The 24,172-nt window shown below is 48.5% G+C and overlaps 2 protein-coding genes and 1 pseudogene across 2 annotated transcripts in view; 1 reads left to right on the forward strand and 2 right to left on the reverse strand.

Annotated features, from left to right (window-relative positions):
- The window catches only part of LOC119842761 (zinc finger protein 436-like), a 380,355-nt gene that overhangs the window by 246,954 nt on the left and 109,229 nt on the right, over window positions 1-24,172 (reverse strand). The gene's annotated exons all lie outside the window — the stretch shown is intronic.
- The window catches only part of LOC119842756, a 97,203-nt pseudogene that overhangs the window by 70,349 nt on the left and 2,682 nt on the right, over window positions 1-24,172 (forward strand).
- Window positions 1-24,172, reverse strand: part of LOC119842757 (zinc finger protein RFP-like) — a 123,752-nt gene that overhangs the window by 20,356 nt on the left and 79,224 nt on the right. The window lies entirely within an intron of this gene.

Consider the following 24,172-nt stretch of genomic DNA (forward strand, 5'->3'; position numbering starts at 1 on the left):
TCCCCCCACTCCCATTTCCCTCGATTCCAGCTCTGTTCCCCTGAGCTCCCGAATTCTCCCCCTGCCCCTCGATTCCTGAGTATTCCCTCCGGCTCCCTTCAGCGGCCCCACATCCCCATGGCCCCATCCCTGCCCTCTGGCTCTCCGAGCCACTGTCCCTCTTCAGCCCCCTTCCGGCTCCCACCCCCCTCTGGCTCCCCACCTGACGCTGTCCCACCCCCATCCCTCCCACTCATTGCAAACTGATCAAATCACTTCAAATCCTGGCAGTTTCCCAGTTTTCATGGGAAATCTATGTGTTACTATTTCCAAGTCTGCAGTTCACATCTCAGCCCAGACAAGGCTCCTGAGAAGCCCTGGAAAATGGATTTCAGTTTTAAAGGTTTCAATGCCACAAACAGAAGGAAAAGGAACAATTTGTGGAACAGAGAAAATATAACTACCACCACACATGATTTGTCTGAGGGAGTCAGGGTGTTTTGCCCAGGCTAATTAAGACAAAGCGGAGAGGGTGACACAGAGGAGAGGGGAGAGTGTTTGTTATGGGGTTCATTAGCCATTTACAAATCTAACCCCATTACTGCCACTGGGACAAGCCAGGGGGTGCCACCGAATTGCACAGAGATGCGTAAGGGACATGCGAGCGGCAGCGAACCAGCTGAGCAGCGGGGACAGCAGAGCAGCTCACAGCAGGAGTTTGCCTGGGAGTTCGCCTGGAGTGAGCCCAGTGAGGCTTACATCTTGCCAACGTCTCTGAGGAAGCTCATAGTAGGTAGGTGATATGGAAGGGGGGGGTTCAGCTGTTGTGACCTGCACTGGATGTGCCATGTTTGTCTTTCTTCCACAGGACAGAAGCGACTTTGTCTGTACAAAGTGCAAGCTGGTCTCCATATTGGAAGAGAAGATTGAAGGTCTGGAGCAACAGGTAACGACCCTGCGTTGTATACAAGAGACTGAGGATTTTCTGGACCAAACTCAGGATAGGCTTCTAGGGGCACAAAGCTCTAAAGATATAGAGCAGGTTGCACAGAGGAGCCAAGAGGCCAGTGAAGAAGCTTGGCAACATGTGACCTCCAGAAGAGGTAAGCGGAATGTCCGGGTTCCAGTAACACAGACACAGGTAACTAACCGCTTTCATGTTCTCTCCACAGGTACCATTGCGGAGAGTGGACCAGATGATAGGTCTGGGGGGAGAAAGCAGAAGGAGACTCCGCTGGTTGGGAGGCATGAGATGCGATGTCCTGAGGTTGGGGGTTCCACGACCACCACTCCCAAGAGGAGAAGGCGGGTGGTGGTGGTCGGGGACTCTCTCCTCCGGGGGACTGAGTCATCTATCTGCCGCCCTGACCGGGAAAACCGAGAAGTCTGCTGCTTGCCAGGGGCTAAGATTCGTGATGTGACGGAGAGACTGCCGAGACTCATCAAGCCCTCGGATCGCTACCCCTTCCTGCTTCTCCACGTGGGCACCAATGATACTGCCAAGAATGACCTTGAGCGGATCACTGCGGACTACGTGGCTCTGGGAAGAAGGATAAAGGAGTTGGAGGCGCAAGTGGTGTTCTCGTCCATCCTCCCCGTGGAAGGAAAAGGCTTGGGTAGGGACCGTCGAATCGTGGAGGTCAACGAATGGCTACGCAGGTGGTGTCGGAGAGAAGGCTTTGGATTCTTTGACCATGGGATGGTGTTCCATGAAGGAGGAGTGCTGGGCAGAGACGGGCTCCATCTTACGAAGAGAGGGAAGAACATCTTTGCCAGCAGGCTGGCTAACCTAGTGAGGAGGGCTTTAAACTAGGTTCACCGGGGGAAGGAGACCAAAGCTCTGAGGTAAGTGGGAAAGCGGGATACCGGGAGGAAGCACAGGCAGGAATGTCTGTGAGGGGAGGGCTCCTGCCTCATACTGGGAATGAGGGGCGATCAACAGGTTATCTCAAGTGCTTATATACAAATGCACAAAGCCTTGGAAACAAGCAGGGAGAACTGGAGGTCCTGGTGATGTCAAGGAATTATGACGTGATTGGAATAACAGAGACTTGGTGGGATAACTCACATGACTGGAGTACAGTCATGGATGGTTATAAACTGTTCAGGAAGGACAGGCAGGGCAGAAAAGGTGGGGGAGTAGCACTGTATGTAAGGGAGCAGTATGACTGCTCAGAGCTCCGGTACGAAACTGTGGAAAAACCTGAGTGTCTCTGGATTAAGTTTAGAAGTGTGTGCAACAAGAGTGATGTCATGGTGGGAGTCTGCTATAGACCACCGGACCAGGGGGATGAGGTGGATGAGGCTTTCTTCCGGCAACTCACGGAAGCTACTAGATCGCATGCCCTGATTCTCATGGGTGACTTTAATTTTCCTGATATCTGCTGGGAGAGCAATACAGCGGTGCATAGACAATCCAGGAAGTTTTTGGAAAGCGTAGGGGACAATTTCCTGGTGCAAGTGCTAGGGGAGCCAACTAGGGGGAGCGCTTTTCTTGACCTGCTGCTCACAAACCGGGTAGAATTAGTGGGGGAAGCAAAAGTGGATGGGAATCTGGGAGGCAGTGACCATGAGTTGGTTTAGTTCAGGATCCTGACGCAGGGAAGAAAGGTAAGCAGCAGGATACGGACCCTGGACTTCAGGAAAGCAGACTTTGACTCCCTCAGGGAACAGATGGCCAGGATCCCCTGGGGGACTAACATGAAAGGGAAGGGAGTCCAGGAGAGCTGGCTGTATTTCAAGGAATCCCTGTTGAGGTTACAGGGACAAACCATCCCGATGAGTCGAAAGAATAGTAAATATGGCAGGCGACCAGCTTGGCTAAATGGTGAAATCCTAGCGGATCTTAAACATAAAAAAGAAGCTTACAAGAAGTGGAAGGTTGGACATATGACCAGGGAAGAGTATAAAAATATTGCTCGGGCATGTAGGAAAGATATCAGGAGGGCCAAATCGCACCTGGAGCTGCAGCTAGCAAGAGATGTCAAGAGTAACAAGAAGGGTTTCTTCAGGTATGTTGGCAACAAGAAGAAAGCCAAGGAAAGTGTGGGCCCCTTACTGAATGAGGGAGGCAAGCTAGTGACAGAGGATGTGGAAAAAGCTAATGTACTCAATGCTTTTTTTGCCTCTGTTTTCACTAACAAGGTCAGCTCCCAGACTGCTGTGCTGGGCATCACAAAATGGGGAAGAGATGGCCAGCCCTCTGTAGAGATAGAGGTGGTTAGGGACTATTTAGAAAAGCTGGACGTGCACAAGTCCATGGGGCCGGACGAATTGCATCCGAGAGTGCTGAGGGAATTGGCGGCTGTGATTGCAGAGCCCTTGGCCATTATCTTTGAAAACTCGTGGCGAACGGGGGAAGTCCCGGATGACTGGAAAAAGGCTAATGTAGTGCCCATCTTTAAAAAAGGGAAGAAGGAGGATCCTGGGAACTACAGGCCGGTCAGCCTCACCTCAGTCCCTGGAAAAATCATGGAGCAGGTCCTCAAAGAATCAATCCTGAAGCACTTAGAGGAGAGGAAAGTGATCAGGAACAGTCAGCATGGATTCACCAAGGGAAGGTCATGCCTGACTAATCTAATCGCCTTTTATGATGAGATTACTGGTTCTGTGGATGAAGGGAAAGCAGTGGATGTATTGTTTCTTGACTTTAGCAAAGCTTTTGACACGGTCTCCCACAGCATTCTTGTCAGCAAGTTAAGGAAGTATGGGCTGGATGAATGCACTATAAGGTGGGTAGAAAGCTGGCTAGATTGTCGGGCTCAACGGGTAGTGATCAATGGCTCCATGTCTAGTTGGCAGCCGGTGTCAAGTGGAGTGCCCCAGGGGTCGGTCCTGGGGCCCGTTTTGTTCAATATCTTCATAAATGATCTGGAGGATGGTGTGGATTGCACTCTCAGCAAATTTGCGGATGATACTAAACTGGGAGGAGTGGTAGATACGCTGGAGGGGAGGGATAGGATACAGAAGGACCTAGACAAATTGGAAGATTGGGCCAAAAGAAATCTAATGAGGTTCAATAAGGATAAGTGCAGGGTCCTGCACTTAGGATGGAAGAATCCAATGCACCGCTACAGACTAGGGACCGAATGGCTCGGCAGCAGTTCTGCGGAAAAGGACCTAGGGGTGACAGTGGACGAGAAGCTGGATATGAGTCAGCAGTGTGCCCTTGTTGCCAAGAAGGCCAATGGCATTTTGGGATGTATAAGTAGGGGCATAGCGAGCAGATCGAGGGACGTGATCGTTCCCCTCTATTCGACACTGGTGAGGCCTCATCTGGAGTACTGTGTCCAGTTTTGGGCCCCACACTACAAGAAGGATGTGGATAAATTGGAAAGAGTACAGCGAAGGGCAACAAAAATGATTAGGGGTCTAGAGCACATGACTTATGAGGAGAGGCTGAGGGAGCTGGGATTGTTTAGTCTGCAGAAGAGAAGAATGAGGGGGGATTTGATAGCTGCTTTCAACTACCTGAAAGGGGGTTTCAAAGAGGATGGCTCTAGACTGTTCTCAATGGTAGCAGATGACAGAACGAGGAGTAATGGTCTCAAGTTGCAATGGGGGAGGTTTAGATTGGATATTAGGAAAAACTTTTTCACTAAGAGGGTGGTGAAACACTGGAATGCGTTACCTAGGGAGGTGGTAGAATCTCCTTCCTTAGAGGTTTTTAAGGTCAGGCTTGACAAAGCCCTGGCTAGGATGATTTAACTGGGACTTGGTCCTGCTTTGAGCAGGGGGTTGGACTAGATGACCTTCTGGGGTCCCTTCCAACCCTGATATTCTATGATTCTATGATTCTATGTGTGCTCTGTCAGAGACCCTAGAGTTTAGAAAGACTGAGGATACATCTGCACTGTAAATAAAGACCCAGGACAACAAATCTGATTGCCCAGGGCAATTGACTTGGCTTTGAGGCTAAAATAGCAATGTCAATGTTTGATTTTGGACTGTAACCTGGGCTTCAAATCCTGGCAAGGGAGATCCTCAGGATCTCAAACCCCAGGCTCCAGCCCCAGCCTCTACGCTGCTATTTTTAGCCCTGCAGCCTGAGCCCCTGCAGGACCCTGAGTCAGCAGCACCCAGGGTCTTAAACTGGCTACAGTGGCATTTGTTTCAATTTGAGGCTGTGTTTTTGTTGTTGTTTTTTTCCCCCAGCGTCAACATACCCTAAAAGAGGCAGGTCTTGTGTTAATAAGTGCTGCAGCGTGTGATCCTGTGTCACTAAAGATTATATAGCAAGACACAGACACAACAGGGCTGAATTAACAGGACCTAGACATCCTTCATTTTGTCAATGCCTAATTGAGCGTTCTCAACTTTGCACCCTTAAGAACATGCTTTTACTGTAATGTTTTGAGGGTAAAGTTGTTATAAATCCCCTCAGTTTTCCTGCTCCACCATATAATTATTTAATTTGCAGATATTCTACCCTCCAATCTTTCTGCTTTTCTTTCCAATCATCAAATATTGCTGCACAGATTTCCCCTTTTCTTCACTTACTGAATTTTACTGCATCCCCCTCAGAGGTTGATCACTTTCTCTCTATAGATGGGTTACTAATATAATCTCTGCATAAAGATGATGTGTTTTTCCTTTAAATACCCAATTGATATGAAACCATTCAGATTTTGCTTTTGCCCTGTCTATGTAGCCAATTTGTGTAAATCTTCTCAGATTTGTCCTCATTTTCTCTTAATTATCAAATGCTGCTATAAACTCTCCTCAGCAGTCACAGATTTGTTCTGTCTCTAATTACTGAATAATGTAAGATTCCCTCAGTTTGGGATGAGAACTGCTACCCTGAGTAATTCCCACAGCTGGAGGCATAGGTGTTGACTCTGTGGGTGCTTCAGGGCTGGAGCACCCATGGGAAAAAAATGGTGGGTGCTCATCTCCTACTGGCAGTCCCTTTCCCCCCCCCCCCCCCGATCAGCTCCTCCCCCTCTCCCCAGCACCTGTAAGTGGCTCCACTGATCAGCACCTCCCCCTTTCCCCCCAACACCTCCCACCCACCACGACCAGCTGTTCCGCTGCATGCAGGAGGCACTGGGTGGAGGGGGCGGAGTGAAAGTAGGGCATGCTCAGGGGAGGGGGTGAAATGGGGATAAGAAGAGGTGTGGCATGGTAGAGAGAGGGCGAGAAGAGGCAGGGCAGGGTGGGGCCTTGGGGAAGGGGTGGAGTGGGGGCAGGGCAGGGGGTGGTAGAAAGTCAGTGCCTCTGGGTGGGGGTGTAATAGAGAGAGAAAGCCTGGGACACTGACCTGGTGTGAGATCTGAGGCCTGAGCCAGAGGCTGTGAACCAAAGTCAGGCCATGTATCAAAGCAAATACAAGTTCACAAGTTCACTGCCCAGTACATGAACTCATCATAGTTGTTGCTAGTGTACTAGGGATTTACATAAATATATTCCAGGTAGTACAGATAGAACCCAATCTAGTACAAGATAAGGGTTTACCAAAAACAATTGATGGGGATATTCTGTTTGCTTTTTGTTTGTTTCAGTCTATAAATGTTGGGGTACTTTGCCTTAATTCCCTGTTCAGCCGAGGGGGCAGCGGAAAGTCCTGCCACTGACTGAGCTGTTCCTGGCTGCTAGGCACTCATGTGTCAGTGTACCTGTAGCCACGGAACCATGGCACTGGGACTGTGTGTAGGGGGCAACAAACCTGGCCCATTGCCTCTGTCACTGAACCGGAATGGGGTCTTTTTGATGAGTAACACTGAAGGCTGCTGAATGAGCAGGCTGCCTTATCTGCTGTTAATAATAACTAGGGGCAGAAGCACCAGGCAGCCTGAGCAACATTACAAAGTCAACCATGTTACAGCCTTCAGCACTTAGTGCTCTCAGTGTCTGCTGAATCAGCTATCTGCGCAGAGCTGGACGGCACACTGAAAGAACACACACAAGGGCAGCATTAGGGAGCTGTAGCCACCCCACAATTTGCCTGAGACCCCCATAGCCACCCCTCCTAGCACAAAGGACAAAGCAGCCACCGCTCTCCGGTCCCCCAGCTCTGAAGGCAGAGCGGAGAGAGCGGTGGCTGTTGGCAGTGGGTATAGGGGCCGGTACATACAACCTACTTCAACCTCCTGCACAGGGGCTGGGATGTTCCTGAGGATATGGCAAGGGATCCAGGACTCTCACCCAAGTGGCACAGCCTAGCAAGGAGGGGAGATCCTGGTCTGGCTTCCAATCACAGCACCAGTTGCTCTTTGAATTAGCCAATCAGTAACCAGGGGATGCACATTTAAACACCCTTTGTGGGAGGAAGCTGTGCTGACTTGGATGGCTTAAGTGCAATACGGGGAGGTGGTACGTTCCCTTGCACACCAATCAGAGACCAGGAAGGTGTGATAGGCAAGTGGGAGCACCAATCAGGCAGCGGAGAGAGGTTCAATGTATCTCTTTGGAGTAGTTGGCGACATTGAGTCTCCGTGAGGTGGTCTCTCTTCAGAGGTGGTCGCTAAGGCAATTTTTACGGTACTTGTATTTAATCTTGGTTTTTGCTGCCTGTCAGATTAGCAAGGGAGATGTAGGTTAAATATTAGAAAAAACGTTCTAACTCTAGAGACAGTTAAACACAGGAACAGGTTACCTAAGGAGGCTGTGGAGTCCCTGTCATTAGGGGGTTCTCAGAACAGTTAAGTCAGATCCCTGTCAGGGATGGTCTAGGTTGTACTTAGTCCTGTCTCAGCACAGGGGGGTGGACTATGTGACCTCTCCAGGTCTCTTCCAGCTCTACATTTCTAGGATTCTAGAATTAGGAATTCCTCAGTTGTGCTCTGTAGAGAGGTGACTGGTCATAGGGTCCCAACTCTCCTCTTTGTTTTAGACGCATTGAATTTTACTCACAAGTGGCTACAAATATGTGACATATGTTATTTACATTTCTTCTGCCGCCTGGCAATTAGTGTGGTCACCACACGGGTGTTACTGGGAAGGAACCTGCTCCAAGAGACAGTCTCTGGGGGGTTGTCTACACTAGGAGGTAGTTTCTCTCTTACTGCAAAATTCTCATGCAGACAAGGCACATGGTCATTTCACCTTAGTGAAACCGGTTCAGAGGGATTCTATGGGATGAGGTTTGGGCAGGGAGAGGTTTGTGATCACCCCGATCAGCAACATTGAGGGGAAACTGTGCCTTGCCTCATCTCCACAAGGATTATACAGTGAGATCACTCTTTCATGTTCACTATCACACTGTAAAAATCCCACCCTTTCTTCTAGTGTGGACATGGCCTGAGATATAAGGTGTCTGCTGAACCAGCTATCTGCACAGACCTGGACAGCACACTAAAACAATGCATACAATTTTGGTCCATGGATTTACAAGCCAGGCTTTCCCCTTTGATCAGTGCTTCAGTCACTTGATGGTGATGTCTGTAGATGGAGGTGGAAGAGAGAGGAAGAGCATGGGAAACGTCTCTCCTTTTTATCATGTTCCTTCTTCCCTCTTGGCTTTCTCCTCACATACAGGGTCAGGTGAGCATTACCTCACCATAGTCTCAAACTGACCAAGAGAAGGGGGTGACTCACTCAAGAGTCCAACAGATCCTTTGTTGCTACCTAGGCCAGTGTCCCTTTATTCATGGGAGGCTGAGCTAGGTTTGTCCCATACATGTCCTGATGAGCTGTGAACTGCCCCTCTGCTCCGGGACAGTTTTGCCTGGGCTTGTTTTAAGCCATCAGGACACATTTTCAGCCCCATAACTATATACATGAAATTACACACTATAACATTACTATAACAATATTCAGTGCATCATGAGCCTTCCAAAAACACCCAACATGACAAACTTTGCATTGGATACCACACAATCATATTATAAGGATGAACATGGGGGTGTAGGGTGTTCCCCTAAGGTACAGAGTGTCACACCTGCCCCCTTAGTTTACTGCAAGAGGGTTAGTCACTCAGTAGCTCGAAGATAGTTTGTATTATAGTTCTCTTGGCACCCAGCCATCAAGGCCATGAGGTGGTGTGCCTCAGTTTCCCCATTCACACACAGCAAACGAGGTTTGTTATAGTTTCTCTGCTGTGATCAGCTTTAAATCTGTTTACAGGTATTAACTGAGAACTAGTGTTACCATAAGGTTTAACATCAGTAACAAAATTCTTATCCCAAAACTTAACATTAATACCAATTTTTTTTTTAACCACAGATGGGTGTTTACAAGTATCTTTATGATACCATACCCTCTGTTCAGACAGTGTAGTTTGAGGTTAGTTTGTTCATTACCCATGGTGTCCTTTGACTCTCTCCCATGTAATCAGTCACTGGCTTTTCTTTCCCTCCAGTGTTCCCCTCTGTGTGGGCTCTTAATTTAATCATGTTTCTGGAATTTTGGTATTTCAGAGTCCAGCAAGATAAGGGTCCAGGGGGATCCTGCACATTGGCTGGCCCTTTGGGGTGTGGTCTCCCAACCCCAGGACTGTACATATACAGAAAATCCAGCTCCCTTTTTTGCGGTTACCCGGTGCTCCCCATCCCATCACTGAGTCCTTCCTTGCCCCCTTTTCCTAGAGCGCTGTGATCTGTGCTCTCTGGGCTAGCTGTGTTTACCCTTTGATCAGATTCACCTTTTCCCAGCAGCTTTCCCATAACTGCTCTCTGTATCTTACCAGCCTGGGGGAAAACACCCCCTTCTCTGTCAGTTGGGTCATTTGTATTCTGGCAAACTACCACCTGGCAATTTCATGGTCCCAGCTCCTGTTATCACAGGCATTGGAGCTGCATCTTGATTTAAAGAGAGACAGTTACTTTACAAAAACTTAACAGAAATAGTATCCTGAAAAATTGGGACCTGGATTGGGGTACTGTCTGCCACCCCTTTCTCTGTCCCTGAGAAGTCAGCTGTGTGACTGGTCCCCTCCAGGAGGTCAGTGACACAGTCCTTCTCAAAACCTGGGTCACAGGCTGAATGCCTGGGTGCACAGATGCTGACCCAGCCATCCTCCTAGTGTCCTGGGCATCAAGCCCCAAGTGACTAGTGAGGAGACATTCCTGTACCCCCACTATTCCTTCCCCAGTTTCCTCCAATGGGCCCCCTCCTCAGACACATTTTCTCTGTGGTCCCTAGGAAGGGTTCTGTCTCTTGTTCATATGAAAAACTTTGCCAGCTAACAACTGGGACAGTTTCTTTAATCACTGACAACACCCAATGGCCTGTGATGGGATGTTAGATGGGGTGGGATCTGAGTAACTACAGAAAATTCTTTCCTGGGTATCTGGCTGGTGAATCTTGCCCATATGCCCAGGGTTTAGCTGATCGCCATATTTGGGGTCGGGAAGGAATTTTCCTCCAGGGCAGATTGGAAGAGGCCCTGGAGGCTTTTCGCCTTCCTCTGTAGCATGGGGAACGGATCACTTGCTGGAGGATTCTCTGCTCCTTGAAGTCTTTAAACCATGATTTGAGGACTTCAATAGCTCAGACATAGGTGAGAGGTTTTTCTCTGGAGTGGGTGGGTGAGGTTCTGTGGCCTGCGTTGTACAGGCGGTCGGACTAGATGATCATAATGGTCCCTTCCGACCTTGGTATCTATGAATCTACCTCTCCTGCCCTTGCACGAAAGGGCATGTTGCCTTCATAGAATCATAGAATATCAGGGTTGGAAGGGACCTCAGGAGGTCATCTAGTCCAACCCCCTGCTCAAAGCAGGACCAATCCCCAAATAAATCATCCCCAAGCTTTGTCAAGCCTGACCTTAAAAACCTCTAAGGAAGGAGATTCCACAACCTCCCTAGGTAACCCATTCCAGTGCTTCACCACCCTCCTAGTGAAAAAGTTTTTCCTAATATTCAACCTAAACTTTCCCCACTGCAACTTAAGACCATTACTCCTTGTTCTGGTGCCACTGAGAACAATCTAGATTCATCCTCTTTGGAACCCCCTTTCAGGTAGTTAAAAGCAGCTATCAAATCCCCCCTCATTCTTCTCTTCTGCAGACTAAATAATCCCAGTTCCCTCAGCCTCTCCTCATAAATCATGTGCTCCAGCCCCCTAATCATTTTTGTTGCCTTTCGCTGGACTCTTTCCAAATTTTCCACATCCTTCTTGTAGTATGGGGCCCAAATGGACACAGTACTCCAGATGAGGCCTCACCAATGTCGAATAGAGGGGAAAGATCACATCCCTCGATCTGCTGGCAATGCCCCTACTTATACAGCCCAAAATGCCGTTAGCCTTCTTGGCAGCTAGGGCACACTGTTGACTCATATCCAACTTCTCATCCACTGTAACCCCTAGGTCCTTTTCTGCAGAACTGCTGCCTAGCCAGTTGGTCCCTAGTCTGTAGCAGTGCATGGGATTCTTCTGTCCTAAGTGCAGGACTCTGCACTTGTCCTTGTTGAACCTCATCAGATTTCTTTTGGCCCAACCCTCTAATTTGTCTAGGTCCTTCTGTATCCTATTCCAACCCTCCAGCAAACCTACCACTTCTCCCAGTTTAGTGTTATCTGCAAACTTGCTGAGGGTGCAATCCACGCCATCCTTCAGATCATCAATGAAGTTATAAAACAAAACCGGCCCCAGGACCAACCCTTGGGACACTCTGCTTGATACCGGCTGCCAACTAGATATGGAGCCATTGATCACTACCCATTGAGCCTGACGATCTAGCCAGCTTTCTATCCACCTTATAGTCCATTCATCAAGCCCATACTTCTTTAACTTGCTGGCAAGAATACTGGGGGAGACCGTATCAAAAGCTTTGCTAAAGCCAAGGAATAACATGTTCACTGCTCTCCCCTCATCCACAGCTATCTCATCATAGAAGGCAATTAGGTTAGTCAGGCATAACTTGCCCTTTGTGAATCCATGCTGACTATTCCTGATCACTTTCCTCTCCTCTGAGTGCTTCAGAATTGATTCCTTGAGGACCTGCTCCATGATTTTTCCAGGGACTGAAGTAAGGCTGACTGGCCTGTAGTTCCCTGGATTCTCCTCTTTCCCTTTTTTAAAGATGGGCACTACATTAGCCTTTTTCCAGACATCCAGGACCTCCCCCGATCACCATGAGTTTTCAAAGATAATGACCAATGGCTCTGCAATCACATCCACCAACTCCTTTAGCACTCTTGGATGCAGCGCATCTGGCTCCATGGACTTGTGCTTGTCCAGCTTTTCTAAATAGTCCTGAACCACTTCTTTCTCCACAGAGGACTGGTCACCTCCTCCCCATGCTGTGCTGCCCAATGCAGTAGTCTGGGAGCTGACCTTGTTCGTGAAGACAAAGGCAAAACAAGCATTGAGTGCATTAGCTTTTTCCACATCATCTGTCACTAGGTTGCCTCCCTCATTCAGTAAGGGGCCCACACTTTCCTTGATCTTCTTTTTGTTGCTAATATACCTGAAGAAACACTTCTTCTTACTCCAAGTGTGATTTGGCCTTCCTGATTTCACTCCTGCATGCCTAAGCAATATTTTTATGACCTCCCTGGTCATTTGTCCAATCTTCCACTTCTTGTAAGATTCTTTTTTGTGCTTAAGATCAGCAAGGATTTCACTGTTAAGCCAAGCTGGTCACCTGCAATATTTACTATTCTTTCTACCCATCGGAATTGGTTTGTTCCTGCAATCTCAATAAGGATTCTTTAAAATACAGGTTTCAGAGTAGCAGCCATGTTAGTCTGTATTCGCAAAAAGAAAAGGAGTACTTGTGGCACCTTAGAGACTAACAAATTTATTTGAGCATAAGCTTTCGTGAGCTTCATTGGATGAAGTGAGCTGTAGCTCACGAAAGCTTATGCTCAAATAAATTTGTTAGTCTCTAAGGTGCCACAAGTACTCCTTTTCTTTTTTTAAAATACAGCCAGCTTTCCTGGACTCCTTTCCCCTTCATGTTATTTTCCCAGGTGATCCTGTCCATCAGTTCCCTGAGGGAGTCAAAATCTGCTTTTCTTAAGTCCAGGGTCCGTATTCTGCTGCTCTCCTTTCTTCCCTGTGTTAGGATCCTGAACTCGACCATCTCATGGTCACTGCCTCCCAGGTTTCCATCTACTTTTGCTTCCCCTTCTAATTCTTCCTGGTTTGTGAGCAGCAGGTCAAGAAGAGCTCTCTCCCTATTTGGTTCCTCCAGCACTTGCACTAGGAAATTGTCCCATACACTTTCCAAAAACTTCCTGGATTGTCTGTGCACTGCTGTATTGCTCTCCCAGCAGATATCAGGGTGATTGAAATCCCCCATGAGAACCAGAGCCTGTGATCTAGTAACTTCCATTAGTTGCCAGAAGAAAGCCTCGTCCACCTCATCCCCTTGGTCTGGTGATCTATAGCAGACTCCCAGCACGACATCACCCTTGTTGCTCACTCTTCTAAACTTAATCCAAAGACTCTTAGGTTTTTCTGCAGTTTCATACTGGAGCACTGAGCAGTCATACTGCTCTCTTCCATACAATGCAACTCCCACACCTTTTCTGCCCTGCCTGTCCTTCTTGAACAATTTATATCCATCCATGACAGTACTCCAGTCATGTGAGTTATCCCACCAAGTCTCTCTATTCCAATCACATCATAATTCCTTGACTGTGCCAGGGCTTCCAGTTCTCCCTGCTTGTTTCCCAGGTTTCTTGCATTTGTGTATAGGCACTTGAGATAACTTGCTGATTGTCCTGTTTTCTCAGTATGAGACAGGAGTCCTCCCCTCTCGAGCTCTCCTGCTCGTGCTTCCTCCTGGTATCCCACTTCCCCACTTACTTCAGGGCTTTGGTCTCCTTGCCCCAGTGAACCTAGTTTAAAGCCCTCCTCACTGGGTTAGCCAGCCTTCTTGTGAAGATGCTCTTCCCTCTCTTAGTTAGGTGAAGCGCATCTCTGCCTAGCACTCCTTCTTCTTGGAACACCATCCCATGGCCAAAGAATCCAAAGCCTTCTCTCTGACACCACCTGCATAGACATTCATTAACTTTCATGATGCGATGGTTTCTACCTAGGCCTTTTTCTTCCACAGGGAGGATGGACAAGAACATCACTTGTGCCTCAAACTCCTTTATCCTTCTTCCCAGAGCCACATAGTCTGCAGTGATCTGCTCAAGGTCATTCTTGGCAGTATCATTGGTGCCCACGTGGAGAAGCAGGAAGAGGTAGCGATCCGAGGGCTTGATGAGTCTCGGCAGTCTCTCCATCACATCGTGAATCCTCGCTCCTGGCAAGCAGCACACTTCTCGGTTTTCCTGGTCAGGATGGAAAATAGATGACTCAGTCCCCCTTAGGAGGGAGTCCCCAACCACCACCACCTGCCTCCTTCTCTTGGGAGCGGGGGTCATGGAACCCCCATCCCTAGGACAGTGCATCTCATGCCTTCCAATCGGTGGAGTATCCTTCTGCTCCCTTCCCTCAGATGTATCATCTAGTCCACTGTCCACATTAGTACCTGTGGAGAGAACATGAAAACAGTTGTTCACCTGTATCTGCATTTCTGGTACATGGATGCTCCTCTTTTTTCTTCTGGAGGTCACATTGCCAAATTTCTTCACCGTCCTTCTGTCCCCACTGCACAGCCTGCTCTGATTCTTAAGAATGTTGTGCCCATAGAAACATATCTTGATGTCTGTCCAGGAAACCTTCATTTTCTCTTATGCAACGCAGGGTTGATACTTGTTTCTCCAGACCTTGAACCTTCTCTTCCAATATGAAGACCAGCTTACACTTTGTACAGACAAAGTCATTTCTGTCCTGTGGAAAAAAGTCAAACGTGGCACATCCTTCTGCTGGAAAGGAGCTAGTCTCAGCCCCTCCCCTACTTGGAAGTACACTGCTTCCCTGTGTTACAGAGTCACAGGAATACTCACCCACAACAGTAGTTTCTGAGATCCCCCAACCCTTCTCTGGGCTCTCCTCTGGGACACATTTCTCTATGCTCCCTAGAATCAGGATTATCTCTGGTTCAGCTGCGACCTGCTGCCAGCTAGCAACCTGGACAGTTCTCTCCTTGGCAGGCATTACACCCCCTGTGACATTGCACTCTATATGATTTTATGAAAATATGCTAATGAATGTGAATATAATGTAACTGGAATATTATTCATGCAAAAGGTCTCTTGTAAGGTATCATTACAAAGCTTATAATCTACTGAGTGTGGTCATCCTAGTTGTAGAAATGTATCACTCTTGTGTCTGAAACTAGAAATATGAAATTTCTGAGGGCCTATTGTAATTATGCAAAGTGTGGGCCATTAATGGTGGTTTGGAATCTTGATGGCTCCCATCAGCCAGGACAATTGATTGTGGATTGCTCTGTTTGCTTGCAGGCCTTCCTGTGAGTCAAGATGGAAGGAATGAAGGCTTGGGGTCTCACAGGAAGTGACCATGTCACCTGGTACTGAAATCCATCTTAAATCTGGTGCTTTTCCGTCTAGAACGGGGGTGGGGACCCAGAGAGGGATAAAGAATTCCCGCCTTATGTAAAAGACATATAAGTGGGTGGCCACCATGAGAAATCCCCTAACTGAGCTGGAACAAGGGCTGTACCAAGGGAAAGGATTGTGCCCAGACTAGGAAGGCGTCCAGTCTGTGAAATAAACTTATTGAAACATCTCTGAGGGTGAGATTTTATCTGTATTCAGTTTTATTACTGTACTAGGCTCAGACTTGCGTGTTTTATTTTATTTTGCTTGTTAATTCACTTTGTTCTGTCTGTTACTACTTGGAACCACTTAAATCTGACTTTTTATATTTAATAAAATCACTTTTTACTTATGGATTAACCCAGAGTATGTATTAATACCGGGGGGGGAGGGGGGGAGAACAGCTGTGTATATCTCTCTATCAGTGTTATTGTGAACAATTTATGAGTTTACCCTGTATAAGCTTTATACAGGGTAAAATGGATTTATTTGGGGTTTGGACCCCATTGGGAGTTGGGCATCTAAGTGTTAAAGACAGGAACACTTCTTAAGTTGCTTTCAGTTAGGTCTGCAACTTTGGGGCATGTGGTTCAGACCCTGGGTCTGTGTTGGAGCACACTGGTGTGTCTGGCACAACAAGACAGCGTGCAGTGCAGGAGTTGGTCTCAACCACCCTCCCAACTGGAAGCATGTGGCTTCCCCCTGCTGCAGAAGAATCAAGGAGACTCTCTCCCATTCTCTCAGCAGTTCCTGAGACCTTACCCTTTCCCTTGGGGGTCCCACCATAAAGCACCCTCCTGCTGCAGGCAAATACTTTAACCTGAGCTACGTGGAAAAAAATCATTACCAAGGAGCCGGTCAAATAGGAGGTGTTCCATTACCCCCCCCTCAAAATACTTCCCAAACCTTCCCACACCACATGGATTTTAGCTAGTGGTATGAGGAATCTGCTTTCACCCACCCCCACAATCTCTGCCATTTGGCCAGGTAGCATACTGGCCTTTGGGACCACATTCTGCTTAACCAGAGAGATCTGGACCCCTGTATCCCTCTGCCCCAAGTACTCCCTGCCATTAATTTGGACAGCCTTAACATGCTCCATAGCTGGTTCTGCAGAGGCTAATCTCACAAAACCAATATGATAGGTTTCAATTGCTTGGGGGGTTTCTGTGTTGAGGACAGCAGAACTAACATGAGCTATTGGTTGCCTGCTTCCTCCTAGCACAGGGCATTTATTCCTCAGGTGATCAGTGGAATTACACTGATAGCACCTTTTGGCTCTTCTGCTTTTACAGGAGATTTCGGATGAGGGTTAGCAGTAGAGAGATGTTTTTGGGTAATAGAATGTTTAGGCTCCCAACCCCCTTCTCTCTTCTCAGGGGCAAAATGGAATCCTCCCTTCCCACCGGTTTTAAACCCCTCTTTCTGTGGCCTGCCCTCAATAGACGCCCGAGTCTGTTCAAAGGTATCAGCTAAAAAAGCTATCTCATCCACAGTCTTTACATCTTTATCCCATAGACACTGCTTTACTTCAGCCTTACATATGCCTAGGAAATGGTCTTGAGCAACAAGATCAAGCATTCCTTCAAAACTTGCCACGTCTTTATCCCCACCCATTTTCCCAACAAATCTTGTATTTTGTTGACTTATTCCCCAATACTCATACCAATATCACTATTAAGATTCCTAAATTTAACTCTATATGTTTCAGGGGTAAACTGAAAACTTTGCAAAACAGTATGTTTAAATTTTCAATAGTCTAAAGCATCTTCAATAGGCATTCCATTGAATACATTCCGAGCTTTGCCAGTTAATTTTGCAATCAGGGTAGGAACTCTCTTATCATCAAGGATTTCATGTATTACACACAGCCTGTTAAAAGTGGTCAGATATTCAGCAGTATCATCCTCCTCAGTGTATGCAGGACATCAGTGTTCCCATTTGTGGATTTTTAAGCGATGGGAGTCATTGGGGTTGGGGGGTTCTGGTTCTGCTTCTCTAGCACGTCCAGCTGGTGTGTTCTCTCTTTCTTCTCTCTCTTTCTCTTTTTCTTCCACAATCCTTCTGTGTGCAGCCTCCTCTTTGAGCCTCCATTCTGCCTGCCACATTTGAAACTCACGGTCCTTTTCCTTCTCTGACACTTCCAGTCTGGCCAGCTCTAGTTTTGTAGCTGCCTCTCTTTTAGTCATTTTTCTGCTTTCTTGTGCTTATTTCCCTCACCCGAAATAAACAAACAGAAAATAACAAAACTGAGATCTCCTCCTGACTGTTCCTAGCCACTGCGCTTAAGACTCACTTAAAACCACAAATATCAGTGCTTAAAATGTGAACTTCATTTGGAGTAACAAGCTGCACATACACCCTGCTCACTGAGCCACTGTGATGTTCCCCTGATGTTATCTGGACCGGTGATCTGCTAGGTCACTCCAATTCTTGACTCTGGGAACCAGGTTTACCCTGCTCTGCTGGGAGAACCCCCACTCCTGGGATGTTTACGCACATCCTCTGGTATGTAAGCTGCTCCTGGGATTGTGCAACCGAATGACACCAGACAATATCTCGGCCCACAGACACAACCCTAGGAATCTCTGTCTTGCAGTGTCCAGTTATGCCCAGTGGATGCTGCTGGCTTATATTAGTTTGTTAATTTAACAAAGAAATTGATATACACCAGGCTTGTTATCCAAAGGGGAGTCTCTGACATGCTTCAAACCAAAGACACTGCTTCAGGTAGAATAAACAAACAAATTTATTAACTACAAAAATAGATTTTAAGTGATTATAATTCAAGCACAAAAGTCAGATTTGTCAAATGAATAAAAGTAAAACACATTCTAACTCTAGGCCCTGTTAATTCAGCCCTCTTGTGTCTGTGCCTTGCTATATAATCTTTAGTGAGAGGATCACACACTGCTGTGCTCATTAACACAGGACCTGTCTCAAATGTCTTGAGGGCCCTGTCTTGCTGCTTTCTCCCCCACAGGAGCTGTGTCTGCTAAAATGCAAATCGTTTAGTTCCAGCCCCCGCTGGTGCAATTGATGGGGGTCGGTCCAACCCTGGTTAGCTTGATGGGTCTGTGTAAGCGAGATGTAAATACATTCTCATAGTCTTTCAAAGTCCTATGGCAGTAACTGCGGGGGAAGGCAGGGAGGGAAATTACATTCCTTTGTCTAGGGTGGGGTGCCCTGAGAAACGTGTCCCCAGCTGTTCCGGGCTCTAGGCAGCCTCTCTAGGGCCAAGAAGATCCAACACCCCCTTGTCCTTGATGATATTAGGGACTCTCTGCACCAATCCCCAGTCTTCGTAGAAACAACTCTTCTTCCACCTCCCCGACACCTGGACGTCTCCGTTCTGTTCACTGACATGGGGGCTTCTATGCAGGACGCTCCCTTAATGCTGAGAGAAGCTGCCCATGCCCAGGGGATGTGGGGCCCCCAGGAGGCAGGGTCTGGGGCAGGGGGCTGCAGGGCAATCCCTTGATCGCTAGGACCCAGGAGCAGCTGGGATGCGGCTCTGGGAGCGATCGCTGGGGTCACTCAGTCCGGGCAGCAGGAAGTGAATCGCTCTCGCTGCAGTGACTCTGGGGCGTTGTGAGGAGCCCGCGCTCCTTGCAAGATCCCTGAACCCCCGGCGGCGGCTGCTGGGGACCCCGGAGCCCTGGCTGCAGCCGGGAGAGGGGAATCTCCAGCAGTAACATTCCCGCTGCTCCCCAGGAGCCTCTCCCGGTGCAGAGACCCCAGCCTGGCCAGGACCCCCCATCCCGGGCCCCAGCCCCTGCTCCCAGGGGAGCCCCGCTCGGAGGGAAGGTAAGAGAGACCTGCCCATCCCCCCAGGGAGCGGTGCCTCCCGGTGCCAGCCTGGCTGCAGGGGGAGGGTTTGGCCCCAGGCTGCTCCCAGCGGAGCTGGCTGCGATCCCGTTAGAGGTGAATAGGGATGGGGCATGGGAGCAGGAAGGGGGCTGAAGAGGGATGTGTGAGGGGAGTGAGGGAGGGGCCATAGGGATGTGGGGCTGCTGAAGGGGGGCTGAGGAATCCCCAGGAATCAGGGGGCAGGGGAAGGATTCTGGGGCTCAGGGGAACAGAGCTGGAACAGAGGGAAACTGTGGGGACAAAGAAGGAAAGGGGGGCTGTGGGGAGGCTGGAAGGCGACTATGAGAGCAAGTGGAGACTGGCTGGGGAAGGGAGAGCCAGAGGCTCGGAGAAGGGAGAGGGATGGTGAGAGATACAAGGGCAGCTCCCCCAGCCCATGGGGTAGGAGGGAGGGCTGCCCTGCCCTGCCCTGCCCAGCAGCTGGTGGGGAATCTTTCCCCCCAGAAATGGTTAAACAAGCAGTGGGGGTGGAGAGGGGATTTACCCCTAAGGGCTCAGTATTTACAAGGGAAATTCGCTCCCCCCACATACGCATATACACCCTGCTCCCAATTTATTCTTGGATCTTTTTAAGACAATCTCATTATTTGGGGGTCTGATTCCTGCGTGTTAAATGCTTGGAGTTGACAGGACTCAACAGCATCCTGCTCTGATTTCTGTGCAGGATTTTGGGTCAAACCAGAGTCGCTGCTAGCGACAGCAGGCAAGGAATCCAACTGGTATTTATTTTGGTTTGGTTCAGATTCAGTTCCATTCACTATATTTGGTTTCATTTCTGGTTCTAGCCACCCAAAGAAACAAAAATAAAACTTCAGTTACCTGTTTAAATCTTGTTTCAATCTTAGTGGAGGTAAATTAAAAAAAGAGAGCTGCAACTTAAAATGGAAACTGTTTTGATTTTTGACTATTTATTTATTTTTTAACTTTAACTTTACATGAATTTTCCTGAATTTTTTTGTTGTCAGATAAACAATTTTTTTAATGAACAATTTGCCTGAACAACCTAAAATAACATCTTTCAACATTTGCTTTGCCATATTGGACCTCTGCAGTGAAAGGATACATTTGAGGCCTGGAAATTTTCTTTCAACACTCACTTGTGTTGCTGTAACTGCCAGTACATTTTTTGCTAGTTGATTCAGCTTGGGCAAGACATTTTTTGGATGTTCCCAGTAGTTTGTTCTTATTGAGAAATGGCTTATCTGTGAATGAATCAAGAATTGGCCCAATCCTTTTCTGGGATTTTCTTCATTCAGATATTGCTTCCTTTTTAGAGATTTCAAAAGCTTTCAGAAGACGTTCCAATGCATCTTTCGATTTCAGACATGTCTGACAGATTCTATGACATCGTTACTTCTGACTGAAGCATTTCCATCTTCTTCCATGTTCTGATGTAATGAAATTTTGCCTTGACTTTATCCTCCTCTGATAGTGGGGGGGATGGTGTGGGGGAGGTGGAGGTGGGCATCAGACAATGCTGGAGGGGTGGGCAGGGGTTTGGGAGTGTGCCCTACAGTTGGCTTCAGTGAGGAAGGGAGTTTGGAGCATGAACCCTGCCTCAAGTGGGAGGGAGGAGCTGCCCCGGGGGGTGGAGATGGTGGGAGGAGGCCTGTCTAAGGGGAGAAGGTTGGGGAGCCATTACCTTTGCCCTTGGGCTTGAAGAGATATTATGAACTTCAGGGCCCAGGGAGCATCCCCAGTCTTCTCTCCCCAGGGGAACATCTCAGAGGTGGTTCCTCTACCTCTGGGACCCCCTTCTGCCTCCCATGGTGTGCAGGAAGCTCCCAAGCTTCTCCTCTCCCTTTCTGTGCTTGTGGGCTGGACCCCTTCTCTTCTCATTCTCTTCTCACTATGCTGGGGCAGGCCTTTCTGGGAGCCATCACCGGCCCATTGGCTTAACATTAAAATGAAAAATTCAGATCACTGAATTTTTTTTATATTGAGCTTAAAATTATGCTGAATCTTTATTTTAACTGGTCCCCTCGCCCCCACCCATTTTTTTTAAGTTCAATTCAGTCAGTAAATAAATATTATTGTTCAGTTCTGGTTCCAGTACAAAATTCCAGTTTGAACTGGTTCTCTGGTTCCAGTGTGAGACCAGATGGGCAAATGAGATCAGCATTGGCCTGACTGTACCTGGGAGCTGCAGGGGCAGCACAGGGAGGCTCTGTCATTTGCACCCCTCACCAGAGGGCTCTGATAATTGCTAAGACAGAGGAGGCTGGTGTCAATCTCTGTGCTCTGTTTAGTAGAGCCCTAGAGTTAGCTGGGCTTCCTGGGGCAGATGCTGCTGTCTCCATTGTAATCTGGGAGCAGGGTCTGTGTTGGGATAGACCATCATTAAAGCCCCTGTGTGCCCAGCCAAGGGGGGACTTTCTCCTGTGGCTGAAACCAGCCCCTAGGGCAGCCCCGGGCTCCGCTGGAGACTCCAGGTGATGAGAGAGACCTGGGGTAAAGTGCTGGGGATGGACAGGAAAGTGACTCTGCACAAATGGTCCCTCCTCGCGCCATCTCTTCTCCCAGCTGTCTGCGAGTCCCAGATCTGCTGCCCTTGATACATCCTGTCATACACCTGCTACACTGGCAGTAGCTATTAGAGAGAAAACTCACAGGAATGGAAGGACAGAAACCAGTTCTTCCATGCAGAGAGGAAACGGGAGAGACTGGAAGGGGCAGCAAGAGCAGTAAATGAGGAGGAAGGTTCCTGGCTCCCAGCCCTGCCCAGCTCCATTTCCTGCAGCACCCCAGGGCAGATTGACTTTAATTAAAAGAAGGTGAGGAGCAGACAGAGGAAAAGCCAGTTCCTGCCTCTACCTAGTCCCTGCACTGCTGGGGGAATTTGCTGCCCTGGGGACAGTGTCAGGGGGGATCACCGAAGTAGCTCCTTTGATTCTGCTCTTTTCCACTGCTTGGCTCAGAGACTCTATTACTGGGAGTGTTTAAAAATATCTTCTGGGTTTAGTCCCCATGGAAGGAGTCAGGCCTGTGTTGTAATAATGTCACTGAGGGTTTGCCCTGCATGGCAGAGTCTAGAGTGTCTGTCTGCAGGGAAGGAGTCTGGGGGGAATCGGGGTGTGAAATGGACTAACGCTATTCAGAAAATTCCCCTTCTCACCCTGACAGGCTGTAGAATAAGGACAATGTGTTGCTCCAGATCATCCCATTTTCCTAGGGGATGGGGAAGGGAAATGGCTGTAGTGGAGCCAGCTCAGGTACAGGATTTTTGGGGGAGCTGCTGGGTAGGGTTGTTGTGGCAAGGGAGGGGCAGAAAATACATAGGGTGAGGCAGGGAGGGGAACAGGGTGTGTTAAAGCTGCTTGGACATGCTCAGCCTAGGGCCCGATTTATGAACAGGCCAATGGGGGAGGGAGTGAACATTCCCCCATTTATGAAACAGGAAACAACCTCCTGGACAGGGCTAGGAAAACAGACCAGTGTGCTGAAGCCTGAACGCACTAGGCGGAGACTGTGGTGAAATACAAAGGGAGGATGCTGGGATTCCTGTCCCTGTTCCCTGCATGGAGCTCTGCTTCCCACATCAGCCTGTAGGCAGTAGGTGTGTGGTAAATGAGAAGATCCTGCTGTCCTCCCTCTGCTGGGAGGGACAAGGAGCTCTCGCCTTCTCTCTGTTCCCTGGAGCCTCCTGGCCACTCTGAGCAGGGTGAGGGTGGGATTCTGCTCCTCTGGCCCTTCCAGAGCTGTCCTATTTGTGTGCTTCTTCCCACATGAATAGTGGGGTTGTGACTGGGGCAGCAGGTACTGAGTGGGAAGCACCTGTTGTTTCAGATGCCGGTGACCTTTGAGGATGTGGCTGTGTATTTCACGGAGGGGCAGGGGGCTCTGCTGGACCCCGGTCAGAGAGACCTCTACAGGGACGTCATGCAGGAGAATTATGAGACTGTGACCTTGCTGGGTAAGAATTCCTGTCCCCTCAGCTATTTGAAGCCAGGGGCCTGCATTTCTGCACCTGGTCAGGTTCTTCCCTAGTCAGTTACATTAGAGGGGACTGGGTCTCATAGTCCACAGCTCCAGTGTAAGAGAGCCATTCTCCTCCATACCCCCTCCAACAGGATAGGGGAATCATGGACCTAATGGACATGCTAATTTATCCCCATTCCTCCAGCTTTCACAGGGGCAGGAGCAGTCTATTATCCTATCTGCATTAATTCTCATTCATACATAGGATCTCTGTTCACCTCCCTTCTTGGAAATAGCTCCATGTGTGGGGAGGGCTCTGGCCTCTGGAGGTTTAGACGTATCCAGGGATTTAACACCAGAGCTGTTTGTGCCTCAGCAAGTTCCCCAGAGCACACAGATCCTGAAAACTCCTAATGAGGATGTGACAACACCCCTTCCCCCAGACATTGACCTCTCTCAACGGGGCTCAGAGACCAGGTTCCCATCCCTTCAGATCCCACAACCCCCCAGCAATTCATGGGGTCAGTTTAAACTCAAGATGTATCCTTTGTGACAAATACTCCACCAGTCCTCAGTGCACTCTGATTATGCCTGATTTCACCCGCTGAGCAGGACTTCCCATTCCCAAACCTGACCTGATCGCCCATCTGGAAGCAGGGGAAGAGCCGTGGGTCCCAGATCTTCAGGCCTCCAAAGAAACGAAGATCTCAAGAGGCACCCACGGAGGTGAGGAGTCAGTGACACTGATACAGAAACTATCTTGCAAAAGAAGGAAAAACCTAAAAATCCTAAAAATCTGGTGTGAGCACCCTCAGCTCTGTCTCATCCCACCCAGATTAGGCTGTGGTCAGCAGGTGTCATATATCATGGCAGATATTGTTCATGGCTTCCCACCCACCCTGTTAGCTGTCAGGATTTTTCTCCATGACTACACTTCCCTGTTAGTGTTTGGATGGGATGTGGAGGCATAATCCAAATTCTTAGTCTTCCAACAGCTATTACATAATGTTTTCCCTCTTTGCTATTTCCCTTTCTGTATTTTCTACCAGCCCAGGCAATGACTT

This window comes from Dermochelys coriacea, chromosome 14 (genome assembly GCF_009764565.3).
Source record: "Dermochelys coriacea isolate rDerCor1 chromosome 14, rDerCor1.pri.v4, whole genome shotgun sequence".
Classification (NCBI taxonomy): Eukaryota; Metazoa; Chordata; order Testudines; family Dermochelyidae; genus Dermochelys; species Dermochelys coriacea.